Source organism: Triturus cristatus, chromosome 4_2, assembly GCF_964204655.1.
Source record: "Triturus cristatus chromosome 4_2, aTriCri1.1, whole genome shotgun sequence".
NCBI lineage: Eukaryota > Metazoa > Chordata > Amphibia > Caudata > Salamandridae > Triturus > Triturus cristatus.
Window position 1 is genome coordinate 468,631,962 of NC_140586.1, and position 17,932 is coordinate 468,649,893.

At 44.4% G+C, this 17,932-nt stretch overlaps 1 protein-coding gene across 2 annotated transcripts in view; it reads right to left on the reverse strand.

The window, feature by feature from the left end:
• LOC146834562 (interferon-induced protein 44-like) overlaps positions 1–17,932 on the reverse strand; it is a 307,969-nt gene that overhangs the window by 289,440 nt on the left and 597 nt on the right. The gene's annotated exons all lie outside the window — the stretch shown is intronic.

Consider the following 17,932-nt stretch of genomic DNA (forward strand, 5'->3'; position numbering starts at 1 on the left):
AAATGTCAGCTAGGCTAAAGAAGGAAGAATTAAAAATAAAGGAACGCAAAACATTTAAATTTCATAGAGATAAGATTGACTAGGAGTCTGGACAAGTATTCACATTAGCCAAAAAATATGATACATTACGGATATCTAAATTCAAGCCTAGGGAAGTACAAATGGCTAGCACCTCAACCAACAGGGACCGGGAAAAAGATGACAACACTTCTACCTCAGACATCAGCTCTGCGGTAGAGAGTGAGTTTGAATCAGACATGAGAGGCCAACGGGACGGACCAGCACCACCGAAACTGTTGTTAGGGGAGGAAATTAATTTTTTATGCCAGGACAGGAGGCAAACCCTCCGCCCCGAAAACAACAACAGCAAAGAGGCAACACAGAGCAGCCAACAACATCAAACGCAGGGAGAGGAAGAAAGCGAGGAACAGGCACAACAAACACATACAGATCAACAACAGGCAGATGGAAGCAGAATTAAGCAATACAATACCAAAAACCATCATATATTTAGCCCACATTGACTTGTCAAAAATCGAGGAAAATATACTAAGCTTAGGATTATCGTTCTGTCCTGCAAACATAGAGGTAACATCCGAAGATCCAATTGAACTTCTCAATGTCAGACATTCCGCTATTACAGGATTTGCAAGATCTACTATGTGAAAATCAATCAATGAGCATGTCAGGAGCAAGCACAGAGACTGCATCGAGTGACAATACCAACAAGCTTCAGGAGAGCCAGTCCAGTAATACCAACATGGGTCACACATCCTTTGGCCCCAAATCAACGTTCAATCCGATCTCCCCCAGGGATGCTGTTGACATATTTAGCGAAAACATGACATCCCATATTAAAAAACGTAATCACAATGTCTGCAATAAAAAAGAAAAATACAACAGGAGAAATCATCAATATTGCTTGCTAATAAATAAATTGCAGACCAACAACAACATTGTGATACGCAACTCTGATAAGTGGGGCAATATAGAGATCTGGGCCAAGGATGAATACATGAAGGAGGCATATCTCCAGTTGAATGACAGAGAATGTTACACCAAAACTAATGTTGCGAACATTAAAATCATGTACAATTAATTTTACAGAAAATTGTTGGTTTGGAAAAGTGCGGCTCTCCTCAATGTGCGGAATACAAGTTCTTAAACAAGCATTTGCAATGCAAATAGGTCTCGCATTTGTGAGTTAGAGCTATTGACGTTGTAAATGGCAATGCTTTTTGCCTACACGTTTTATTTTTGGAGTGAATGTATGTAGTGTGCAAAATCCCTTGGAAAGGTCCTGCACTTCGCAATAAATATATTGAAAAAGACGCAAAGTGTGGATTGTGTCAACAATTGTTTGGCACGTACCTCATGGGTGAAGTGTTGCCACACATGCGCACTGTGGTGCTTTACTAATGCGAAACTCATTAATAAAAGTAGTGCTAACAGACTAACCATCGGGATCGGGGCATGTGAATTCGAATCCCCGCTCCTCTTTAATTTTCTAGACTATTTGACTCACTCTCCTGCGTCTTGGTTATCCTGCAAACACTGAGATGGCAATAAAGTTTACTAAGGGGATGGGGGCAGGGGGTCAGGGGGGCCTCGGGGGTACTTGAAAATGTATTCATTGCCTAGTTGTCAAAGGTCGCCCGGTGCTATTAGTTAAAAGTGTGCAGATTTCATTAAGATATTAAGAGTACTTTACTCACATCAATGAGAAAATCGACATTAACTAAACAAAATGCCAGAATGTGTGTCAGTTTTCACAGTGTTTTAGACAGTACTGGTTGCTTAGTTTCATTGCATACATTTTTGTATTTACTCTTTTACACAGCATCCAAAGTAGGTTACCTAACCCCAAAGCCCCGAGTTGTTAAATGACCCATAGAAGGGAGTGTTTTACAGTTGAGCAAATGTGTCCAAATGTAATTTTGGTAGTGCCATGGAATGATCAGCTAATGAGGTACTCGATGAGCAGGTATTTAACTACACGTTCAAAACGTATGGTATTGTGGCTTTTGTTTGTTTGTACACAACCACCTCTCTGAATGTGTTTATTAACACAGAGCTCCATCTACCCGACAGTGCTCACAGAGGGGCGACTAAAGCACAGAACAAAATGTATTCATTTATCCTGAGTGTGAAGGCACCCGGAAGGCTTAGGTGCCAGCCCGAAGAGGCTAGGGATCCCAGCGCTTCTACAGACTCTGTCGTGCTCCTCTTCACCAGCAGCGCACAGCTCAGAATCTGCCGCTTCTGCTAAGAATAGGTGACGGGGATGAGTTTGGGGCATGCTAGAGTTGCCGGCAGATTTCCAGGTTATTGAAAGTGATGATTCTGACGTGAGGCAATGGAGACTGACTTTGTCTGTTTGTCTGCACCAGTCTATTTCTCTACCTTCTACCGGGCTCACTGTCATGTATCCATTCATCTCTCTTTGTTAGAGATGCGCGAGCCAATATATTAATTAGCAGGTAGAGCCAGCCGGAGACGAACCAAGCGTATACAAGCCAGTGGGCGAGCCGTGAAAATGAGCGGTATGTTAATCATAAAGTAAACATGATGTAAATGTGCGATAATGTCTCTTCAGAATTAAAAAAAAAGTATTTCTTTAGCGCGTCACCTCAGTACACAAGATTATAGCACTGAATTGAGAGGAAGTTATTAAAAGGGCTCGTTTGAAGCATGAGTTAAAACACTGCTGCTCCTCCCGCCCGACAACAATGCCATTTGTGAACTAAGAGGCATCAGTTGCCATGCATACCCCGAATGTTGCCTAGAGTCTTATTATATTTAGAGTAACATTCAAATCTAGTTAATTAAACACGAGAAGTTTTTGTACAGCACTCATCTTGAATTCACATATTTCAAGGTGGCAATAATAAAGATGAAAACAGAAGTGCAGGCAGGCAAGAAAACACGAACAGGAGTGGGGGGGCGGGGGAGGGTGAGAAGTCACAGACTGAGGGAGGGGGGGGTGGGGAGACAGGGAAGAAAATAGTGTTAGGAGTAAAGGGGCCAATAACCATGGAAGGATACAAACGATGAATGAGGAGGGACGAACAAGCCTCAAACCAATCGGAAGGCAGCATTTAAGACAAAGCCAATGGGCAGAGAGTGGGCAGAGGTTCCACGAAGCTTCCACACTACAGTATATACTGCATGCCTCGCAAAGCGATGGCAGCGCATTCGCGCTGCAACGCTAGGCGAGACCTAAAAATGAGACACCCACAGTACCCACAATATATTTCATGCTGAAGGTACACAAAAATACCCTGAAGCCACCGGGCAGACCGATCATTTCTGCCAGGGATAGCCTGCTTAAACATGCCTCTCAAAATGTAGATTTTTTTTACAAGAATATGTGCAGGCTCTGCCATCTTACATTAGAGACACAGGGAATTTTTTGCGTAAACTAAATAACTTTCAATGGGACGATACCTACATCTTAATGGCGCTCGATGTGAGTTCCCTATACACAAGCATAAATAACAGGGACGGGGTAAAAGCACTTGAGCATTACTTGAACAAAAAACCAGTACAGTATACACAACACAACACAATGCTGATTGAAATGGTCAAACTATGTTTAAACAACATTATATTTATGTTCAATAAAACCCTATACCAGCAAACACGAGGAGTAGCCATGGGTGCAAGCTTCTCCCCCAGCTATGCTTGACTACACATGGGCTGGTGGGAGGAGCTGGTACTAGGGATGGAACATAAGAATTATGTCAGCAACAATGTACAACCCTGGCTCAGATTTATTTGTAGTATGGCAAGGTTCTGAGGAAACTGCATTAGCATTGGTCAACACAATCAACATCAATGCCCCCAACCTGCACTTTACAGCCAACATAAGCCATGATTCAGTACATTTTCTTGATACGCAGGTGTTTGTGCACAACAATAGATTAGAGACAAGACTGTACCGCAAAGAGACTGCTGGTAATTCGATTTTACATGCCAGCAGCTCCCACCCCAGGCATCTTGTAGAAAGTATACCCTGTATCAATTAAGGTGAATTAACAGATGGAAGAGGGACTTGGAGGAGGTGCAACAGGCGAGTCAGCAAAGATTCCGTGAGAGGGGATACACCACGAAAACTATCAACAAAGCTATTGAGAAATCAATGAAGGTAGACAGAGCTCAACTATTAAGTGACAATTATAAGGTTCTAGCAACAGACCCCAATCAAACAGAAGACACCTTAATCCAAAAAGAAGATAATGAATTTAGAATTATCGTTGGATATAGCAAACAGGAACAGAGTATAAGGGCCATTATTAAACAGAATTGGCCAATAGTACTCAATGATGCGGTGATAGGACATTTGCTACTAAACAGGGTTTTATTTACTCATAGTAGGGGACCCTCTATGAGAGATAGTTTGGTCAAGACGAGCTCATAGATATTAGATAATACCAATTAGCTCAGTACCCATAAAGGGTTCTTTAAATGTAAAACATGCAAAGCCTGTCAACACGGGGTAAACAAGAGTACTTACCGTACCCCATTAGGAGATATGGACCATAAGATCAGTAAAGCCATGACATGTATAACTGATCATGTCATTTATGTCCTCCAATGTCCCTGCAATTTGCAATACATAGGGAGTACAAAGCTGCAGGCACATAAACGGGTGCTTCAACGCCTACGAGCCATTCAGAACCAGGACAACACGTACCCCGTAGCCAGACATTTTAAGGATAAACACGGATCTAAGGTAGAGGGGTTGAAATACTTTCTGATCGACACTGTGGCACCAAGTAGGAGAGGTGGAAACACAGAGGCAAAACTACGAAAGTTATAAACCTGCTACATCTTGGAATTGGATTCCAGATAGCCAGCAGGCCTGGACACATTGGAAGATCTGTATACATGCCTATAATGAAATTCCTCTAAGAAAATACTGAAAATCCACAAGGGTACCACACTAAGAGATAATCAGCAAATTCCCCTTACAGATTTACACACTGGTGTATCACAGATCAAGTAATAAAGAGTTAGGGTATTCATACCTTTAAATATACAAGCATTCAAAATGCAATATGTCTCGCCTTTAAATAAGTTAAAGCCATTTGCTTTGCTAATGGTATAGTATAGCAAAGCAATGGCTTTAACTTAATGAAAGGCAAGACCTATTGCTTTTTTAAAGCTTGTTCAATATTATATACACGCCATAGTTGCTGCTTATTTATCTTATACAAGGAACAACCATTGACACAGCCAATAGTCCTGACTTGTTGCAGGTATGATGTTACTTGTTGTATTGTATATCTGGATGCAATGACAAACAGCAAAATGCAAGTCGGACGGCACACTATGCTAAACACTGATTGTTAACTTATGTGTTTTTAAGCCACGCCCTTAATTACATTAGCCATGCCCCTTTGAGAGACCCCACAGTTTTTTCATCATTTCTCACTGAAGCGCCTCTGCTCTGTGCCATGAATACACCGCCCGCATCTGCCTTGCCCCTCACCTTCCCTCAGGCTCTTTCCAGGACCAAGTGCCTGCCATGCAAGGGCAGCACTGGAAGACAAAGGCCCGCACAATGCACCTAAGCCTGATCGATGGAGCAGCACTAGGTGGCAGATTTTTATCTCGGGATGAACCGGATTTTGGAGAGGCTGTTAATCCCCCCTGGGGGATTTGCGGGTTGTTTAAACGGCTAGAGCCGCAATATTGCGGGGACTTTATCAAGAAAGTGGAATCCATTCATGGCCTCTCGGCGCCGGTGCTCGAGCACTCCCTGGAGAGGCGCCCTACACACAGCAATGCAGTTAGACACGGCTCTCCTGCCCAAAGAGTGCGAGCGGGGGACGGGGCTGCAGCCAAAGACATTCATGGCTCCTAATATCCAGTGGCTATAGGGATGGCGACTGAATTAAATTAAGGATGCCCGGGGCACATACGATAGCAATACGAGTCAAAAGGCGTGGACTAAGCTGGGAGCGTGCAGCATCTGTGAGTCAGCGCGAGCTTCACTGACGGGACAGATTTTGCAAGGTGTTTAATTTCGAACTTTTGTTATATGCTGTTCCTTGGATTTTCCAAGCCTCTTAAGACCCTCGATAACCCGATGGAGTATTCATGACAGAATCTCCCACACATATGTCACAGCCTGTTAGACTTATGACATATAAATAAACGCTCTATGTAAACGACCCTATGTGCCATCTGTAACCAGGCACCCCGCCAAGCGTGCAACTCCACTTACCACGCAAAGCGCTCCGCTGCCCTCCGGGCTAGATCGGCGCTACATAAATATCCCTAAATAAATAGATAATCACACACACATATGTCAGAGCTTGTTAGACTTATGACATATAAATAAACGCTCTATGTAAACAACCCTACGTGCCATCTGTAACCAGGCTCCCCCCAAGTGTTTAAATCCCCTTACCCGCATAGCGCTCCGCTGATCTCCGGGCAAGACTGGCGCTACATAAATATCCCTAAATAAATAGATAATCACATAAATACATTAAGATGCCTTGTAATTGGAGAAGATACAAAGCTACAATCAGCTGTCAGCAGGGTCTACCTCCACAGAGCAATTGAAGTTGTGAAGAAATGCTACACAACCACTAGGTCCCCATTCCAGTTACCCTCTTAAATGTTTGTGTGTACCTTCTGAATGAATGGATGTACACGAGTGTGACTTAAGCTTTACAATGTGGTCTAATTGTAGAATCAAGGAAAAAAAACACGCCGCCATGCGCAAGTGTGTGCACATCCCTACACGTCTAAAATATACTGCATGACACAAGAAGGAGGGGCCTGACGGGGGGGAGGGATGGAGAGCGAAAGCACGCCGCCATGCACGCGTAGGGACAAAAAAATGCGTGCACGTGTGCACATCCCTACGCTACTTAAAGTAAACAAAGATGGCGTTGGGCTGTCCAAATGCACACCTTTACCACTGCTGAAAGCGCTACATACATTACGGGAATTTTGTTTGTTTATTTATTTCGCCAGTGTTCCATAGCACCAACGTGGACCAAGAAGGGTGTTAGAGAGCTTTACAATGAAAAAATAAGTTATTAATAATAAACATGATCAATTTTCATTGCAGGCACACGGGTAAAAAATTACCGTGACGCATAATAAAGGCACAATAAGTGACTATCAAATAAGGGACAACGCCTGGACAAACTGGCATGCAAAGAAGAAAAGAAAGAATTAAAACAAGGCAGCGTGGCCAAGAAAAGTTATAGCCTTGTGTAGCGCAACTGGTGTTCATGTAAAGCGCTCTGATATCCAATACCTTCGGGTGAAGTTTACGCTATAAAAACAAGGCAGCGTGACGAAGCTTCTGATAAGAAGCTTAGTTGCCATGACAATGGAAAGCTTGAAATAAAGATGGCGTTGGACTGTCCACTGTCTGTACGTTCACGCGCATGCTGTTGGGATAGGACAAATGGCGAGAGCATCCATCTTTTTCCATCTCTAGGCGTGCATGCAAAGCCTTCCGAGAATCGATCGCAAAAGACACTCGCATGGCGAGAGCAGCGCATGTAGAGATCTAAAGCATGTACGCAGCCCTGCTTCAGACACAAGCATACATACCTGCACACGTGCAATGCACCCATAAACAGCCGGCGATTCTGCACAGGAGAGATGCCCCAGGCAGAGATAGGCAGAGAATAATTCATCTGAAATCACTTCTCTGCGCTCTCCTGAATTGTGCGCCCCGGTAAGGCGAGGGGCTGCCAGTAGCAGAAGAGAGGCACACTTGGAAGAGACTCATGCTCTGAACAGACCGCTCACTCTGAAAAGAGTGAGCAGATAGCAGAGTCTGGAGAGACGCACGCACATATGAACACATAGGCACACAACAAACGTACACATACACACCCGCACATCACAAATACATGCACACAACTACCCCTTTTATGCACCTCGTTGGCTTGCTCTATTGAAACTGTACTTTCATTTATATAACGCTTACTACCCCCGACGAGGCGTTGAAGTGCTTTCAATAATGATTCCATTTCTGTGGACAATAAATCACATCTTCTCAGCACTGTATTTCATTCCGTAGATGGCAAGCAGCGTGTTTGTGTGTCGTGATTGCCAGGACTTTGTGAAGAGCTTTTCGGACCATGTGTCAGAAGGCATTTTATTTTTTAGCATCCGTCCACCCACATCATTAGAGGTTGATTCGGAGACCCGTATCTCAAAGGTCTGTACAAAACACGAGCGGCCTATAGGAAGGTGGGCCACTGCGGGATAGGCTGGTGAACATGGAAGCCAAAAGAGTTAGCCTCGTCTTGTAGCTGAAGAACAGTATCCCAACTGTACCAGACAATCCGGAAACGTTCTCAGTCATGATATCAAGATGTCCGACTATAGCCTGTCAGATCTGGGCAGCCTCTTTGGTCAGCCACGGCCCGCACAATAGGCTTAACGTGGCTAAGGACCTCTGAAGATGCACGCTTCTCACATGCTTCAACATGGTTCTCATTGTGGTGCGTGGCAGCCTGTAAAGATCACGTTGTGAGTTTCGACGCCATGCATTTCCATGTGTCAGCCGCATCTTTAAAATAGTGGCAGGTTGCTTGACATTGTCTCAGGAAGCCAGTACATGTCATGCAATCAGATGCCAGTGCAGCAGCGTCATCTTGCGGCCATCTGCAGCATAACACATGTGTTAGAAGTTAAGAAGGGCTTTAACTAAGCCTGGGCAAAGCACTACGCTACACTCGCGTAGTTTGCGAAGTTTGCGCTACTTCGCACTACGTGAATTGCACGTAGCACAGTGCAAACACGCGTAGCGTAGCGTAGCGTAGCGTAGCGTAATGCAGTGGTCATTTTTTGCTTGCTCGCGGTCCTCAACGTCAAGTTGGCGACTGCGAGCAAGCAAAATGACATCCTGGCGAGACTTTTTCCTCGTTCGCGATCCGCAACATCAAGTTGACGATCGCGAGCATGGAAAATAAACCTCCCAGTGAGATTCTCAATGCGGGGAGGTCAGGTTTCTCATTGCGAGTGGTCGCGTATGCTCACGACCGCTCGTGATGAGAAACTACCACTCCGCGTTGAGAAAGCTGCCGCTCGAGTAAAAATCTACTTGAGCGCTATGCGAGCTACGCGTAGCACTTCGCGAACTGCGTAGTAACCTGTTCGCACTGTGCAAGATACCATTTTCAATGATTGCACAGTGCTGGATGCTTGTCCGCACTGTGCAATCATTGAAAACGGCATCTTGCACAGCGCGAACAGGTTACTACGCAGTTCGCGAAGTGCTACGCGCAGCTCGCATAGTGCCCTTTGCGTAGCTACGCGTAGCGCTACTTTGCGAACTACACCCAGGGTTAGCTTTAACACTGCTGAAAGCACTACATACATTACGGGAATGTTATTTGTTTATTTATTTTGCCAGTGTTATATAGCGCGAACATGGACCAAGAAGGGCGTTGGAGAGCTTTACAATGAAAAAATAGGTGATTAATAATAAACATGATCAATTTTCATAGCAGGCACACGGGTAAAAGTTGATTGTGACGCGTAAAAAAGCACAATAGGTGACCATCAAATAAGGGACGACGCCTGGACAAACAGGCACGCGAAGAAGAAAAGAAAGAATTAAAACAAGGCAGCGTGGCTAAGGAAAGTTAGCCTTGTGTAGTGCAACTGGAGTTCATGTAAAGCCCTCTGATACCCAATACCTTCGGGTGAAGTTCGTGCTATAAAAACAAGGCAGCGTGACGAAGCGTCTGATAAGAAACTTAGTTGCCATGACAATGGAAAGCTTGGAATAAAGATGGCGTCGGACTGTCCACTGTCCGTACCTGCACGCGCATGCTGTTAGGTTTGGACAAATGGCGAGAGCAGCCATCTTTGTCCATCCCTACTCGTGCATGCAAAGCCTTCCGAGAATCGATCGCAAAAGGCACTCGCATGGCGAGAGAAGCGCATGCGCTGCTATCGCTAGGTGAAGACCTAAAAAGTAGCCGTTGAACAAGTATTAACGAATATGTGAACATCAGTCATGATGAAGACAAAATATTTCATTAAATTAATTTTAAACCATGATACAAATTGGTGTTGGGTAACAAATAGGTATATATCACTTAGCACTTTAAAGGTTATGTGAGGCGAAATTTGAGGGTGCAATATATTATACAACAAAGTCTATGTTATGCACCCGAATCTAGTAAATCTCAGATAACCACACTATTTTAATGTTAGCACTTTGAGAAAAACGCAAGAGTAGACTAAGACTCTTACGGCTTGGGTTTTAGACTTTGAACGCAATTTTAGCAAGATAATTATCTTATTTTACATGAGATTTTATAATGTATTTAGACAATTATTTTCAAATCTATGGTGATTTTATCACAAATGTTTGAATTTATATATTTAGTATATATATTGATATTCATTGTAAATGGTCTTAGTGAATTTTTACATGATATTTAAATGTATTGGATTTATATATGACCATATCTTGCAAGTGCCAAATGATATCCAGAATTGTCCAACCCGTGGCTCATCAGAATTTAAGAGCCTTAAAAATGTGCTTCCTGTCGATATACAATATGCGGTTAATATTTATGTGGACAACACAGAATACAGCTATGGATTGACCATGTCACAAAATATGTCTGAGTCACGTAGTGCTGCCGTATAAAAGAAAGACTAGAAGGAATATGTCAATACTACATGCTGTCTATGCCTATGTCTACGTTTTCTGCACGTTTTCACTTTGCACCAGTCGCTTTAAAAATACCACCAATCAGCATAGCGTTTGTCAAGTGAGCAAGGCTCGCGAGAGCCGAAACGCTTAATGGTTGTCAGCAAAATAAAGTAATCTTTGCACTTATACCGTGGTCTGTACCCGTTTTTGTTGGCGGAAGATGAAACGGCAGCAGGGACGGAATCTGAAGTGTATATATATATATATTCACTTAAAAAACCATAGGTTTCACACATGTTATAGTTAGCTGGGCATTTCCCTCGTAAAAAAACAATGAAATTCCCCGTTATAGTTAGTGCAGGCAACTATAACTCACGTGACCGCAATCCGCTGCTGATGACGTCAGATATTACATCACTGTATTTAGACACTTATTTACCCATGTCTTCTTCCATTCATCTTTAGCTATACATATATTTCATTTTTTTTTTTTTCAGAAAGACACAGATGTCATCAGTGATGTAATATCTGATGTCAACAGCAGCGGATTGCGGTCGCGTGAGTTATAGTTGCCTGCACTAACTAGAACGGGGAATTTCATTGGTTTTTTACGAGGGAAATGCCCAGCTAACTATAACATGTGTGAAACCTATGGTTTTTTAAGTGAATTTGCAAGGTTTTTTAAATGCTAATTCCTAACTATAACGTGTGTGAAACCTATGGTTTTTTCAGTGAATTTGTACAGTTTTTTAAATGCTAAGTTATGTATTTATTAATATATTTTTTTGAACAAAACTTTCTCGGCGCGCGCACGGTGCGCTTCGCGCACCGTGCACGCGCGGTGGGCACACGGTGCGCTTCGCGCACCGTGCCTCTCTTTACGCAGTTTGTGCCGTGCGCACACGGTGCGCTTCGCGCACCGTGCACACACAGTGGGATCGCGGTGCGCTTTGCGCCCCTCGCGCCCACTTTTCGCAGTTAGTGCCGTGCACGCGCGGTGGGCACGGAGCGCTTTGCCCCCAAGGGCCAAATACATTTTTTTTTTTTTTTGAACAATCATGGAGAATCGCAGAATTTTTTCCGTTTGGGTGGTGCGCGCAAGGTGCGCGCACTCGGCGATTTTTCGAAAAAAAAATAAAAAAAAATGTTTGCCCTTGGGGGTCCTTCTGGGACCCCCTGACCACGGCTAGGGGGTCAGGAACTGTCCACCCTGCCCCCTTTTCACGTTCTCCACATTTGTTTTTCACCCCCTCAGAGTGCGAGAGACAAAATGGCGGCCGACACTTCCTGGTTTCGACCGATTCGAATGTTTACTAAGAACTAACAACCAATCAGAATTTCGCTCGCGAACGGCAAGGTGCGCGCACCCAGCGCGCACGCTGCGCGCGTACAGATATATATATTGATTTAAATGCTATTTTCTCTGGAAATACTGAGCAGATTTACACCAAACCTGCAAAAGGCACTTCATGGACCTTATGGCTACCTCTCTGCCAAATTTCACGTAATTCTGTTCAGCCGTTCGGGCTGTAGCTGCGACTAAAGTCCCTATGGAAAAATCCATGGGGAAAACGCGTTTTGGGACCCCCCCTTTTTCTCGGCCCCCGCTTGACGAATCACCCGAGACTTTCAGGGTAGGAGCGGAGCGGAGCGCCCCATTAGTTTTGAAAATTTTGCGAGGATTCGTCAATCGGCGCCAAAGTTATTCAAAATAGAATTTTGAGATTTCCTATGGAAACTCGGTCCTAACTATAACTATCTACTGGCGACCGCCAGTAGATAATATATATATATATATATTACCTACTGGCGGTCGCCAGTAGGTAGTTATAGTTAGGACCACGTTTCCATAGGAAATCCGCAACATTCTATTTTGAATAACTTTGGCGCCGGTCGACGAATCCTCGCGAATTTTTCAAAATAGGTGGGGCGCTATGCTCCGCTCCTACTCTGAAAGTTTCGGGGGGATTCGTCAAGCGGGGGCTGAGATAAAAGGGGGGTCCCAAAACGCGTTTTTCCCATGCATTTTTCCATAGGACCTTTAGACAGGGCTACAGCCCGAACGGCTGAACAGAATTACTAGAAATTTGGCAGAGAGGTAGTCCTCAGGTCAAGGAAGTGCCTTTTGTAGGTTTGGTGTAAATCTGTTCAGTAGATTCTGAGAAAATAGCCTTTAAATCAATATATATATCTGAGCCAGCTTACGGTGCGCTTACGGTACGCTTACCGTACGCGTACGGTGGCGTGCGCGAGCGCGATTCTGATTGGCTCTTAGATCTTAGTAAACATTCGAATCGGCCGAAACCAGGAAGCGGCGGCCGCCATTTTCTCTCTCGCACTGAGAGTGATGTTTAAAATATAAAGCACAAAAACATGTAAAGGGGCTGTTTAGACAGCTCCCACACACATAGCAATGTTGAGGGAGTCCAAAGATCCCCCAAGGCCAAAAACGGAATTTTTATTTTTTCGCTAATTTCGCCGATTACGCTTACCGTACGCGTACGGTAAAAAATTATAAAAAAAAAAAATTATCCACACTCTCCCCACCCCGTGTGCAATAGGTGCCCGAAGTGCACCAATTGTGCATGGCTTATTAAAGATGAGTTAAACTAAAATATTTTTACAAAAAAATAATAAAAAAAAAAATTATCCACACTCTCTCCACCCCGTGTGCAAATGGTGCCCGAAGGGCACCATTTGTGTATGGCTTATAACATATACAAAAAATTAAAATATTACCTTTCAAAACGAAGTGCATCATATGTCCTCCATGTGCGCACGGTGCGTACATGGCCCATCTAGCGTAACGTGGGCACGCGGTGCGCGTAGCGCACCGCGTGCCCACCGTGCGTGCACGGCACTAACTGCGTAAAGTGGGCGTGCGGTGCGCGAAGCGCACCGCGTGCTCACTGTGCGCGCACGGTGCGCGAAGCGCACCGTGCGCGCACGGAACGAACTGCGTTAAGTGGGCGCGCACGCCACGAATGGCGTAAAGTAACTTAGCATTTAAAAAACCTTGCAAATTCACTGAAAAAACCATAGGTTTCACACATGTTATAGTTAGCGGAAATTTTACTGATAAAAAACCAATGAAATTCCCCCGTTATAGTTAGTGCAGGCAACTATAACTCACGCGACCGCAATCTTCTGCTGATGACATATGTGTCTTTATGAAAAAAAAATATTTGTAATATATGTATAGCTAAAAATGTATGGAAGAAGACATGGCCAAATAAGTGTCTAAATACAGTATTAGCATCAGCAGAAGATTGCGGTCGCGTGAGTTATAGTTGCATGCACTAACTATAACGGGGGAATTTCATTGGTTTTTTATCAGTAAAATTTCCGCTAACTATAACATGTGTGAAACCTATGGTTTTTTCAGTGAATATATATATATATATATATATATATATATATATATATATATATATATATATAAATGAAGCTCTGATAAAGAGAACATGTGCAATGTATGTACAATATGCAGTTAAAAAAACTGCTCTTAAAACACTCTTGGGCAAACTGTGGGTTTGCGAAGGCATACGGTGAAAAGCCAATCAAGAGCTGTTTTTCTCCACGTGAGCAATACTGAAACGCATTGTGATGGATTTGAAATCCTGCCTGGAGTGCCTCAGTTGCAAAGACGTCCGGATCACTGGTGCTGATTTTTTGTTGCCATGGGCGAACACAGATCATGCGTGTGGGCCATGTCATAAACTTGTTTCGATGAACACGGTCGTGTTGGACCCGAAAGGAGGCCTAAATTGTTACCATCATGCATTTCCCAGGAGTTAAGACGCACAAGCACAGTGGTGGCAGCATCGTGTGTATTGATCAGTAAAAGTGAACAGGCCTTTTTACCTGTGTCACTGGAGTGATGCCTACAGACTCACTCTTGTAAAGTTCAGAAGTTGTGTGCTTAATTCACCCTTGACCTACATCATGGTAGTATGCAGTGCTGTGCAGCACGAGTGTGGTTGCATGCATGTGCTCTCTGTACGTGTGTGCCTGTGAATGATGCAATACATGGAGTAATCTGAGTTCCATTTTGAGAGACCTAAAGCTGACTGGAGAAGCATGAAGAGGTAAAGGAATCACCCCAAACAGATATGTGGATAGCTGCATTCCTGTAAAGCCAGGACAGAAAAGTGAGCACTTTAAAAGGAAGCAACCCCCCACCCCCCAAGAGAAATTTCAAGGACTCAGACTCTAAATCATATTTGGTGTCTGGAAATGGAGTATAAGAAGGGGAGCATGCGGCCCCCAAAACTTTCAACGTTCAAGCATCCAGTCAGGCGTTGCTAGGATCAGAAGCTATGCAAGACATCGGACTATGATCAGGCCTGGGGGCTAAGCCCTGTTAGCCCCCTAGTTGGATGAGGTGACATCACCCAGGGAAATCAAAGACCTCCTACCCCTGGAGCTTCAAGCACCAGGGCCTGCCTGCTTGGCCAGTGTGCCCTGTGAGGAAGAGGACAGAGCTGGAGTGAAAAAGGTCCAGTGGAGGATCCCGGCGAGTAGATACCTGTAGAGAGGTGTAAGAACACAGCTGCTGCACCAATCAGGTAGTGACATGTATTGTATTGTATTGTATTGTATTGTATTAGGTTCTTATATAGCGCAAACTGCCACCCTGCGGGTATCCTGGCGCTTAGACTTGAGTGAGACCGCCATATGAGCAGTCCGAAATAACGATGGACAAAACTATTGTATTGTACATGTGTTAAGCTTCAAGTCAGCGACCCTGTATGCTAGAGGGGATTTCCATTAATTTAGTCGTGGTTGCACTGATCAGGTTGTTGCCTGTGTGCAAGGTAATATATACATATAAAACAGGAGCCACCCGAAAGATTACTGCCATGCAGATTGGGCTGTAGCCATGAGCGGAGTGAAGATGGTGATCCTGTGTGCAAGAGGTGGCCGCTGTGAAGATTATTACCATACTTATTGGGCCATAGACCATATGTGGAGTGAAGTAGGAGACCTGGTATGCCAGAGGGGGCCACCAGAAAGGACAAGGGCCATTGCCTGGTTCAGGCCCATGTCGCCAATGAGGATCGGAACGGGAGCAGTTGCCCCCCTCCCTCACCTGTGGGAAGGATCAGGAGGAACTTACTGTCTCACCGGAGAAAGTGCCTTGGACACACAACTATTCCCCCTGCAGAACGGCGAGTGCTACTCACTAATAGCAGCCACTGCATCTCTCCACCACATCGGCAATTGAAGTGTTTCCAGAAACTCCAGTCGGGGAACCCCTGCAGAGTAGATATGTGTAATCGTAGGGCCGGAAGGCCCAGGTGGAACTTGTTCTGCCAGATAGCGCTTTGGGTGCTGGAACACTTTTGACTTTTAAAAGAGTTCAAGTGGGATTCCTGAGACTCAGACTACTAGTGAGGCCTAACCTGAAGGACTTCTACAGTAAAAGTAAATGGGTAATAACTCCTACCTCTAGTGAGAGGGAAGTGGGACACAGGGTCCTGCCTATTGAACACTAAATCCCTGACCTCAAATTACTGTGTGTTTTGCTTGTGTATGCTATATTTCACTTTGTGTTAGTAGATAGCTGCTCCTTTTTTCATAATAGCAAGTATTTGGCTGGACAATTATTTATTGCTGCTAATGAACGTATATTGAGTTGTGCGCCTCTGTGGAACCCCCTTCCCCCCCCCCCGCCAAGAAGCCTTGGGCTGCTCGAACCAAGCTACTATGGAGAGTCAACTGCTGAAGGGTTACTTGAGCCAGTTCGTTAGGACCCCATGGTAAGTCAAGCCCTAGGAACATCAGAAGTAAAGGGGCTCAACTCCCATGGTTGGACCCAGTAGTCCTCTGAAAGGGGTTCTGATAAAAAGTTCATGTTGTACCAGGTTGTAATTTTTATAATGTGCTCCAAATTGTTATACCATTCCGTAGGCACTTACTAGAGGTTCAGAGGGTACGGCTTCAACAAATAAATTAGCATGCAATAGTTGTAGACAGAGCCTAACAATGGCTTTTAGGATTGGGGTGGGGGAAGGTAAGGGGGTAGCTGCTATATGTTTTATGTTTCTTTCACATATACACACACACACAATACAAAAATACTATTTGTAAAAAGATAATCTTCAACTATAACAAAAAGTAAAACATTACAATCCCTATTACAATGAAAACATGATTAACACAAATACTGTGTGAGGAGAGCCAATGGCTCATGTGGGCTGACCTACTGCCCCATGCTGTATTCTGCAGTGGGCAGAAGCTAAACATGAATGAGACCAATGGATGAAGAAGGCTGACCAAAAGCTCCTGCATGTATGTATTCTTATTATTACTGTTTTGGAAAATCTAAATTGACACTCGACCAGGACAAAAAGAGGGCATGAGCATGGAGTATGGCAGAAGGCCATTCCACTGTTCCCAGTAACAACAGGGTATGGCTGCAGACCAAGCATTTTGACTCTGCTCGTGTTAGCACTGGGTACATCCGAGCACACAGGTGCAGACCACACACTGCAGGTTCAGTGGACATGTATACTCCCGGCGTGGTAAGTCTTTCGATTCCTAATGCGACTTTTATCTATATGAACGCTAGGATCCTGATTTGCTGTGCATCCCCTCTGCTACCTTATGGGGCCTGCTGTATTGATCGGTAGGATCCCAGGACATACCGTTGGGGAGGGGGGGCGGGGGGGGGGGGTCTGTGTTGTGTACTTGCGCTTTCTCTTTGAAACAGAAAATGATGAATGTGGGAGTAGAGAGTGATTAAAAGACTTTACATGAGTTTAATGCAGGGTCAGTACCCACTGAAAGGTCAGGCACCTTTTAGTGGGTCTCCATTCGGTCCAAGGGCAATTCAAATCCATCTTTAAAATATGGGGGAATCGGGGGCCCATCGTCACATTCTGCATGGGATGGGGGCGGCATCATTTAAAACTGATGTTTATTAGCCCGAACTGATTTTTGGACACATTTGACGAATTCTAGGTCTGACTCCATCGTCTGAACAGAAGGGTCCCGAGAGAAAGCGAGCTGAGTGCTCACTGCACATACAAAACCAGCCTCAGGCGAGACGAAAAACAGCTGAATAATGAAAGCAGAGTGCGGCGAACTAACATATGGCAAACTACAGGACGGGCAAAACAAGGATTATACTTCCTTTAATGTCTTAGACCTGCCCTCCTACATAAGAAGAAAACATGTCATAATACACTGCTGTTTAAGTCGGATAGCGATGTTAACATGCTTGGAATAAAGCGGCGTCTGTAGAAGGAAACGGAAATCAGTATGGCAGCG